Raw genomic sequence first — 11,194 nt, 5'->3', positions numbered from 1 at the left:
TCTTCTGTATACAATCCGAAGTGTTAGAAATTGTACCTGTGTGGGAGTGTCCGAAGTAGATCTACAAAAAGGAAAATGATTTGTCCTAACAAAAAGTAGATGATGATGAAGAATCGTGTATTTTAATAGGGGTAATTTTTGTGCAATTGAGAGTTAATTTTCTATTGAATATTTGCGAACTAGGGATATGTGCGTAAAGTAATTCATAGAAATCTCATACGTAACGGGTGTCGAAGGTCAACTTACTGGATGGAGTTCCACTAGATGTTCCGACTCGTACCACTAGTGGTCCAACTAATCGAACGGTCGATTTCAGATCCAACTGCCGAAGTTGGACCACTAGTCGTACTAAAAATCGGAAAGTGAATGGCTTGTTTTATATATATATATATATATATATATATATATATATATATATATATATATATATATATATATATATATATATATACAGGAATAAAAGGAAAAACAAGGTTTTTTAACCTTAATAGAAACAAGAAATGGACATACGGTAGGAACAAAACCGGATCAGCTTAATGACTTTGTCGAAATTATTGTGACCTTGGATAACTAAGAACAATTTTATGTTTTTGGAAATAATTATCTGAATAAAAATGTATGGATAAAATTAAATTCTCAATATATTTAAAAGATATAAAATATATTAGCGATGAAACGGGAGAGATTATGACATGATTGAATTCGTTTCTGGCAGGTGTCTTACAAGAAAATTACAAACTGGATACTCACCGATTACCAATTACTTAACAAACTAGTAAAACCAAAAGAATTGTACTACTCCTTCTAAATAACTAAATCAACCTTTGTTCTGCAACTGAAACTATTTCCCTTAAAAAAACACAAAGCGGATTCTTAAAACTTTTTTCCAATAAATTGGACACCGCCACTATGCTACAGGTGTTGCTAGTTTCAAGTCTTGATCAGTTTAGTTGCGCATGCCAAATTCTCTGGTAGTTATCAACTTTAAATTCCTATATGATAATAGGGATTGTCTACCTATTAGGGCTTATAAAAGACTATTCATGTATAAATTATAATTAGAAAGTGACGAACGTTACACATTGTAAAAAAATTAACAAATTAATTTTGTGGGTACTTTGAATCGCAACAGAAAGCGTTAAAATAGAAAATTATATGTCACTCATATATTCCAGAGAAACGGAAAAACACCTACTACATACCAAGAAAAGAGTCACAAAAAAGTGTTTTTTGTTGAGCTGGTGACATCAATCAGTAAATGTTGCTGTCGATGAAAACCAACTTCGTAAAACAGTAAGTTTTTATAATCAAACCAAATATGGAGCTGATATAGTGGACCAAATGGCGCGTCTTTATACTATAAAAGTTGCTTCAATACGATGGCCTATGCACGTGTTTTATAACATTCCTGACTTAGAAGCAATAAATAATGCATGGAATATTTATAAAACGTAACTGGAAGTAGACTCAGTCGTCGTAACTTTATTCTTCAGCTGTGAGAAGAATTACGAGCTTCATACCTTGCCTCCCGAAATCTGGTACTGTACCCAGCAACAACGGTTCTACAAACAATCAGCACTGTTACTATCCAAAAACGAAAAATATATCAGTTGGAAATATTTTGTAAAGGAAATCGTACTCCCACGCCACAGCTATCAATACTACAGCTGTAAAAAGGCAATGTGTGACAATGTGTCGCAATGATACTAAAAAAAAAACAGATTCTATTGTCGTATAGAGTTAATATAATTTTTTTAAACTGGGTTTTTATTGATTTAAGAACTTAAGGAAAAAATGATTCCTTCGAGCTTTCTAGGTAGATACGTTAAGCCAGACTTTCAAGGTTTAATGAAATTGTAATAGGTTCAATGTCATTTTGCATCTTGTCTACTGACCAAAAATTATTCTCCAATTTTATAACATGGTTAAGGTAATTTTACCAATATCCATTGTTCTGTACTTTTTCACAACCTTCTTAAATCAATATTTTAAATGGGCGTTTCGTTTCTTGAATTCCTAATATTTCTATTGGGTTTAGTTCACAGTGATAAGGCGGAAGTCTTAAGATGTGGACATTTACCTGGTATTGTTCGTCACTGTGATTCCTGTACTTTTCAACAATACAAAAAATTTTGTATTTTTCATACATATTTTCAAATACATTAGCCGTTTCCAGAAGTTTTCTTTTAAGTAATATTCTTTAAAATAAAGAGCAGATACACTTTCGTCCGGAATATCGTAATGAGTTTAGTTTTACCTTAAATTTTTACCTGAAGAAATAACACTTTCGTCCAAGTCAATTATTTTTGCATATACACTTTCGTCCAGGGATTCATTCTATTGTAAAAAATTGGAAAACTCGATGAATATTCTTAGAGAATTTTGTAGAACCAGCTGGGGGGCTGGCCCGAATATTTCATTACTATTCTATCGCATAATGATTATTTTTATTGAAATTATTATTAAAATTAAAGCTAAGGAACCACCACTTACACCAAGTAAACAGTTTTGTACAGGACAGGAATAGGGATAAGTATTCTTTTTCTTGAGGAATAAATTGTTCTAAATATTCGCTTGGAGTAAGTTCTACAAGCAATACTTTATTGGAAAATTGAAACATGATGATAACTCGGAGTTATTTACAAATTGATAACCTAGTATGTTCACGTACTAGTTTATGATTTTGTATTGTGATGCATTTGTAAATTAGTAATATTATTTGGTTACTCGTAAGGTAGTAAGGCGAATGTGAAAAATTATAATTCCATACATTACATTAAAATATTTATTGTTTCATTGTGAGTTACAACTTAAAACTAGATTCTACAATATAAAAAAATATATAAAATAAATAAAATAAGAACTTCTTTTTCAATAACAGCTGCTACTTATGGCTAACAAAATAAACCGTAACAATTAAAACGTCGTGAAGTAAAGTTAGTAATCTTCGACCAATTCACCAGTACTGACTAAATCAATGGAATTATCATTTATGGGTAAAGTGATCCAGAACTGCTTTCTGGATTCTGGAATTTTTTTTTTTTTATATATGGCTTCGGCAGTTTGCCATACAGCCAGTTACATGATCTTTTAATCTCATTAGGTACAGTAAAAAGTTTTTGAGTTATTTGCAATCGAATAGACTAAAATAGATAAAAATATATAACATACACAGGAGAACTAGGCCACGGTAAATAGGATTAAACATATAAAGGAGAGAAAACAAAGGTAAAAAGTTAATCTATTTTGAGTCGCTAGGGCAGATAAAACGTTAAACGGAGATTTACCGGTAATACGAACTATATTATTATATAATAAGGTGGATTCCAAATTATATTTGGCACAACCAAAAATAACATGATCTAGGTCACCTTCTACTCCACATTCCACACAGTTTTTACTCTCGATCACATGAATCCTTGCAAGATGAGCAGGAAAACAAGCATGACCAAATTTAAGCCTAGATATGGTTGTTATATAACGCCTAGGGACATTATAAGTTCTGTGCCAATGTGCAACAGGGACAGTTGTATGTAAAGAAGTGTATCTATTTGGGTTGGTAAAACAAAACTCAGACCATAGGTCACTCCATTTATATTTTAAAACTGCCTTGCGTGAAGCAACCAAATCAGAAATACTGGGTAGAAATTCTGTGGTATCCACTGAATAAATACTTAATTTGGCTAGTTGGTCCACATGTTCATTATGGTTAATTCCACTGTGTGCTTTGGCCCATATAAATATCACATTTTTTTTATTTTCCTTAAAGTGTTTAACTAATTTTTTAATTAATATTATGTAGGGATTGGAGTATGTGGTTGGAACAAAAGGTTGGTTAATGGCTGTGAGAACTGACATGGAATCTGAAACAATAATAACCGAGGAATCTCTGTTAGAAACAAAAAGTAGGGCTTGATATATGGCAATTGCTTCCGCACTAAATATGGAAATATTTGCTTTTAATTTGAACATTTTTTCTACCTTCTCCATGGGGATGTAAAAGGCACATCCTGTACCGTCTTCTGATTTGGAGGCATCCGTGTAGATAGTACTGTAGTAATCCCAATTGGATAAGATGCTTGTTATAATGTTGTTATTTGCTCTTCCAGTGTTAACATAATTTGGTTTAATAAATTTAACGCTATAAAAAAGAGCTTCAAAATTATTTATATCTGTGTGTGATTTTAAATTAATAGCTTCATCAGCACAAACTGTGTTTTCTCTAAGAGCTTCACATAGGGTTGGAGAATTTTTCTTAATCCAATATTCATTCGTTAAATCATAATTGTTTAAATTTGTTAATTCGGTATAAAGGAAAGTGTTCTGGTGTTTAATTTTCAGTAAAAAATTTTCGGCCAAGAAATGTCTTCTAAGAGAAATTGGAGGCTCACGTGCTTTAACATAAAGGGGCTCAATAGGAGTTGTCTTCATGGCACCAATACAAATACGCAAACACTGGTTTATACATATGTTTTTTTTGTTTAGTAAGTTCTTACTGGCAGATCCATATAACCAACATCCATAATCTATGATAGAGCGAATGTAAGTTCTATAAAAAAGTAAGGAAGTCTGAACATCTGTTCCCCACCAAGTTTTAGTTGTCATTTTCAGAAAGTTTAGGCCTTTTTCACATCTATTTAACATATATTCTATGTGAAATTTCTATGTGAGCTTGTGATCCAGTATAATGCCCAAATATTTAATTACCTTTTTAAAAGGAATTTCTCGCTGTTTTACTATAACTGTTTCGATATTGGGAATATTATGTCTACTGAAAATGGTCACTGCTGATTTTGTGGCCGACAGCTGAAGGTGATTTTCTTCCAACCATATTTCTACAACGTTGTAGGTATCCATTAAACATCCAAAAGCTTCATCTCTCTTCTTTGTTTCACAGTAAATGCAGAAGTCATCTGCATATTGGATGATCTTAAAAGGATATTTTTCCAACTTTAATTTATGTATATCAGCTGTGTATAAATTGAAAAAAAAGGACTTAAGACAGCTCCTTGTGGAATTCCTGTAAAAACATATCTTGGGCCTAATAAATGGTTGTTAAAATCCTTGACATAAACATGTCTTTCTGAATATAATCCGATAATAGCATACACTATTGCCTTAGGAATGTTAAAATCAATAATCATTTTTTTACTCAAAATATTTAAGTTTAAGGTGTCATATGCTTTCTCAATATCAATAAAAATTGTTGGAAGAAAGTTATTTCTAGAGAAATTATTACTAAGGTTGTAAGTGCATCTAGCGTACCCACTCCTCTTTTGTATGCAAATTGACAGGGCGTAAGCAGGTCTTTTTTATGTAGCCACCATTCCAGCCTATGTTTTATCATACGTTCGAAAGTTTTTTGCACACATGATAGCAGAGAAATTGGTCTATAAGAATGGGCCAAGTTAGGGTCTTTACCTTGTTTAGGAATCGGTGTGATTATAATTTTCCTAAAATCTTCAATGCACTCACCTGCAAGCATCTCATCAAAAATTTGTAGAAGAAAACTTTTTGCTATAATTGGTAGGTTCTCTAACATCGGATACTTTATTTGATCAAAACCCGGGGCAGTACTTTTTTTATTTCTTAAAGCATAATTTAGTTCATTAATGTGAAAATTATTTGCCAAAAAATGTTTTTTATCTAAGATCATATGTTCGATATTTACAGTGAAAGGAACAGTCTGGGGAGCTACATGATTAAAAAACTCATCTATTAAATCATCATTATGTGGCTTACCAATGTTTATTGTTTTACGATTAATTTTTTTTTGCTTGTTTCCATATCATGCTAGTTGGAGTATTTTTGTTGAGATTGGAACACCATTTAATCCAACTTTTTTTAGCTTTTTCTTTTAATGTTCGTTTAGTAAGTGCCATGCATTTTTGGTATGCAAGAAAATTATCTTTTGTGGGGTTTTCTTTGTATACTTGCAGTACATGTTTCCTTTCAGAAATTATGTTGTCAAATTCTGCATCCCATCAAGGTGAAGGTGTTCGATTTTTGCACTTAAACGGTCTGTATTCTTTTAAAGTTCTTTGTGCCGCATTATTTATACAATTGATTAATAATGCATATTTTTCTTTGGTGATTGGATATTCTGCATCAGTAAAGTTATAAAAGTAGTCTTCCACAAACTCTTTATATTGTTCCCAATTAGCTCCTTTTAGGTTCCATCTATATCGCGGAATTGTGACGTCCTGCGGAATTTGCTGCATTGCAAGAGTTATTTTTATTATAAAATGATTCGATCCAAGTGTGTCAGAGTAAACTGCCCAATCTATATCACTAGCTACGTCCGAGGAGCAAAAGGTAACATCTATCATAGAATCATTGCATCCTGGCCGGGTAATACACGTGGGTTCGCCAGTATTCATAACTACAAAATCACAATTATAGCTTGCTTCATTGAGTTGTTTACCAATAGAATCGTTTTTATGGGATCCCCAAGTAGCATGATGCGCGTTAAAATCCCCACCAATAATACATGGAGTTGAAAACTGCGAAAAAATATTTACCCAATCAGTTGTGTTGGTTTTAATATCCGGTGACCTATAAACGGAAATTATACTTAAAGTTTTTTTGTTGAATTTGATATTAATACCACAAACAAAAAGATCGACATTAAAATTGGAAACTATGCTTAATTCTAGGTGTGAAATCGACTTTTTGACCAAAATGCAAATTCCTGAAAAACCATCTTGTCTATCTTTACGAATTACATTATAACCTACAAAACTATATACTTTTTTGGGTTTAAACCATGTTTCACTTATTATTGCTACATCAATATTATTATTTACAAGATAATGCATTAGACTATTTTTATTCGAAACAGCAGAACGTGCATTCCACTGACAAATATTTAATGTCTTTGGTAATGGAGTGAAGGTTACTTTTTACATGTGTCCTCCAACACTTTATTTATTCCTGTTTGAATTAAATCATTATTCAAATTTTTGATATCTTCAATGGTATGAATACCTTTTAAAAATTCAACTATAAAATCTGCAATTGACTTTACAATGTTTTTGTTATTTAAATTTTGATAATTTGGTGGATTATTATTTCGAGGCAGTGGTTGATTAGGGCCAAACTGAAACGGAAACATCGGTTGTGGAGGAGGAGTGTCATTAGAAATTCGACGTTTTTTATTGCTATGGCCGGTAGGACTTCGTGTAGGATGGGTGGGCAAAACGTAATTGCTATTATTCTTAAAATTTGAGTGTAAAAGGGAGTTAGAATTTCCAGACTTAGATTCAATCGCTGGTAAAGGCGGAAAATTGGAGTTGGATAAAATAGAAAAACTATTGTTTACAGATATACCAGAATAAGACATTTCACAATATTCTTTTGCCTCAATAAAGGAAATATTTTGTTCAACCATAACATTCTTAATTTTACGTTGTTTTTCATAATGAGGATATTTTCTTGAAATAGAAACGTGGTCATTTGTTTTACAATATAAACAGCGAATTTCTGAATCGTGACAAACATGATTTTCAGCTTTTACATTACTACACTTAATACATAACTCTTCAATATTTTTACATTGCCTAGAAATGTGACCATAGCGTAGACATCTGAAGCACTGTGTAACTCTGCTAAAAAACTGCTCCACCGAAAAATATACACTATTTATTGAAATATAATTAGGTAAAGTGTTCCCTTCAAAAGTTACAATAATGGTTTTTTTGGGGACATACTGTATATCACCATCCTTTTCTATTCTACGATGTGTACGTTTAACATCAACTACTGTTGAAGGAGATTTTATGTTATCTAAAATATATTTCGTATCGAATTGAGTATCGATATCTTTTATCAAACCCTTAATTTCTAATAAATGATTTGGTATAAACGCTACAAGATCATTTTCTGATAAAAGAGGATTGTTTACTAAAGTATTGGCATCAGAACATGTTTTTAGACTAACTTTTATTCTATTTTTTCCAACAGATCTAATTTGGTTAATATTGTTAACATTTAGTTTTTTGTGTAAGATATCTCCCACAAATAAGGGATGAAGACGGCCGGCATTTTCAATATTTTTTCGTTCGATAAAAACACAAATATTACTCAAATTATACTTATCTCCATTTCTTAGATTAAAAACTTTAGGTGTTTTATTTTGTTTATAAATATCCTTTTCGTTATCACTAATGACCTGACGACTGGTTTCAGCTGTTGTCTCAGAACTTAAAGTGGTATCCATGTCTTGTACGGGGACCGATAAATAATTTTCTGACTCCTCATTACTTTTAGAGTTATTTGCACTCATTGTCTGGTTAATAGTTACACCTAACGGAGTCTTTCTTTTTAAAGCTTCCCCCATTTAGGGGGGAGCTATTTACACTCCGTACACGTTAACCACCGTACCACTCCGTTGGCTACCTGAATGGGAATCTTGAATACTTATTAATTGTAATATAACTATTAAATACTGTTTAATATACACACAATTATTAAAAACTAATAGGAGAACTTTTAATTATCAAGTTTAACTTTGACAGTTATTTGACAATGTGCGATTCTGGAATTAGGGGCACAAGTTTTGTCATAATTGTTTGTTTTTTTGAGTCCTTGATACCCCGTGGATGGTGGTGCTCGTTAGTGCAGCGTTGATAATAAACTTTTTTGGTAGAAAATCTAATTCTTTATATTTGTCCTCAAGTAAAAAATTTTTAAAGAATAGATTTCTACTTCCTTCGACGAAGTGTACCTCTACCATCGAATTTAATGTAAAATTTGTTAGCAGATCATCATGTTTCGTGACTGTCTCCTTTTTTTTTTCTCCCATTTATAAAAGTTATTCACTTCTAAAACTGTTACGTTAGGTCGAGATTTATGAACGATGTCTTTAAAATCAGTAAAATCATATAAACCATTTTTTTATTTATTTTTTTTTTCAATATGTGCATGTACACCATCTGCTGACATATGTGTATGTCCTTTTGTAAGATATTTAATAGTAATGCTCTTTCTGGAGAATAAAGGTGAATTCACAATTGTTGTAAATGCAGTGTAATGCAGCAAAGTTTTCTTTGCTGTTTTTTTCTAAAGGTGCAAAAGTTAAATTAAAAGCTACTAACCTGCTAATAAAAAAAGAATCCTTGATATTTGGCATATCAGGCAATAAAAATACTTTTTGTAAATCCATCGAGAAATAAGTGATTTGATCCGAATTCGCGATCACAGAGTCCAAGCGGTACTTTTCTATTGCAGTGTCTGCTTTTAACCTATGTGCGTCGTGCTTATGTATAAGCTCTTCTGATAAGACTTGTGGCGGTTGAATTTTTTTTTGCATAATTTTCGTATGACAAGCAGTCGACGCATTTATCTCCCTTTGGGGCGAAAAATGAAATTTTCATTTCTTTTATAGTCTTTCTATATGTTTCAAATGAGCATTTAGTTGTGGTATGTTTACTTTTGAAATCATTGTACATGGCACTAAATATCAAAGTCCTTGGTAAATATCGCGTAAGCGGAGCATGCTTCCTTCTGTAGTGGCTGCCATTGGGATTAAAACTAAGAATATGTTCCTCAATAGAATATCTATCTAATCTTGGTTTCTTACCGCCTCTGTTCTATTTTACCGATGCATACATAGCGCTTCGCTTTACAGCTTTACTTAATTCTGTAATTACTCCATCACTACGAAAGCCTAAAGTGTCCAAGCAAAATTTACGGCAAACCTGAATATTTTCAGATTGATTTTTGGGAAGAAAATATGCTCGCGATTCTTTTTTGGCATACCCATTTCCATAAGTTTTAACTTTTCGCCGCTGAACATTTCTAAAACGAACACACTTATTTAGAAAAAAACTAGTATACTCTAGAGTCGACTAGTATACTCCAAACTCCAATAATTTTCCCATAGAGCAAGCCGTTCTTCTTTTGAAAATAAACTACATTTTCGTTAGCAACTTCCTTTGCAACTATCAACTATTAAGGAATGCTTTAACTTTTGTTTTACAATCTTGTTCTTCTCTTTACTTTGTTTGCTAGTAGAACTGATCCAAAAGTTAGGATTATGTGCATAAATTGGGCCCGGATATCATTTTTTGTTGATTTAGGCAGAAGCTGATCAATAACTTCTACTGTATTTTCCGGACTTGAAGGATTGGCGTTGGCGTCAAAATAATCTACAAATCATCTACTTTATCATTTGATGGAAGATCTAATGGTGGAATAAAATCAGGACCTGCGATTGAGTCGTCATCGAAAAATATATCAGAAATATCTTTGTCGTCTTCTTGAATATTTTGTAAACCATCACACCTCTCGCCAGTAGTAAATGGGAAATTTTCTACCACTTCATGTAAGATGCGGATGTAACTTGGAATTTCAAATGTATTTATATAAGGACGGTCAGCTGGTATATCAGTGCTTGCGCTGCATATATTTACATTAGTAGGCAATGTTTTGAAATAAACAAAACCGTCTATAATAATAAGGCAAAAATATCCACCAACTATACAGTAATGAGCGCACTAATAACCGGCAAAATAACGCAAGAGATGGAAAACATATTAAGTTGTGAGATAAAAAGAGATGAACCTAGGGGAAGTGTTAAATTTAGCGATAGTAACTTATAGATTGACATTAATTGACTATTTCTCACCTTTAGACGTAGTGGACCAGTTTGAGTAATGCCACTGTCACAGTGACAGTTTTGGTTGACATAATCCATATAATGTCAGCATAATGTCACATATAATATATAGTGACATATAATGTCACAACAATCAATATAATGTCAATCTATAAGTTACTATCGCTAAACACCTCGACTAGGTTCATCCCTTTTTATCTCACAACTTAATTTGTTTTCCATCTTTTGCGGTATTTTGCCGGTTATTAGCGCGCTCATCACTGTATATTCATAATAACATATAAAATCATAAGCGAGACGTATTTAATACTATATATGGGAAGATATCTTCCCATATATAGTAATAAATATAGTTCTTCGTCTCTATCTAAACCACTCTTGCACCTCCTAGCAGCATTCAACATTAATTGGGTCCGACGGTGGTATTGGGACATTGTTATACTGAATAGATTCGAGCACGTTGTTTTTATCTATGCTTTTATAAGCGACTTTCTGAAAGAAATATTCATTAACAGCAAGTTTAGTAGTTAGTATCAGTATCCCGGTATTTGTCAATTCAATGGAACATTTCACAAT

The 11,194-nt window shown here is 32.2% G+C and overlaps 1 protein-coding gene across 1 annotated transcript in view; it reads right to left on the bottom strand.

Annotated features, from left to right (window-relative positions):
- The window catches only part of LOC140431258 (transmembrane protein 145-like), a 188,813-nt gene extending 187,884 nt beyond the window's left edge, over window positions 1-929 (bottom strand). The window contains exon 1 of the mRNA XM_072519198.1: window positions 751-929. The gene's annotated coding sequence lies outside the window, so the exon portion shown is untranslated. The remainder of the gene's footprint in view (window positions 1-750) is intronic.
- Window positions 930-11,194: the final 10,265 nt, after the last annotated feature.

This window comes from Diabrotica undecimpunctata, unplaced genomic scaffold (assembly GCF_040954645.1).
Source record: "Diabrotica undecimpunctata isolate CICGRU unplaced genomic scaffold, icDiaUnde3 ctg00000258.1, whole genome shotgun sequence".
NCBI lineage: Eukaryota > Metazoa > Arthropoda > Insecta > Coleoptera > Chrysomelidae > Diabrotica > Diabrotica undecimpunctata.
This window is presented reverse-complemented; position numbering and strand designations above follow the sequence as displayed.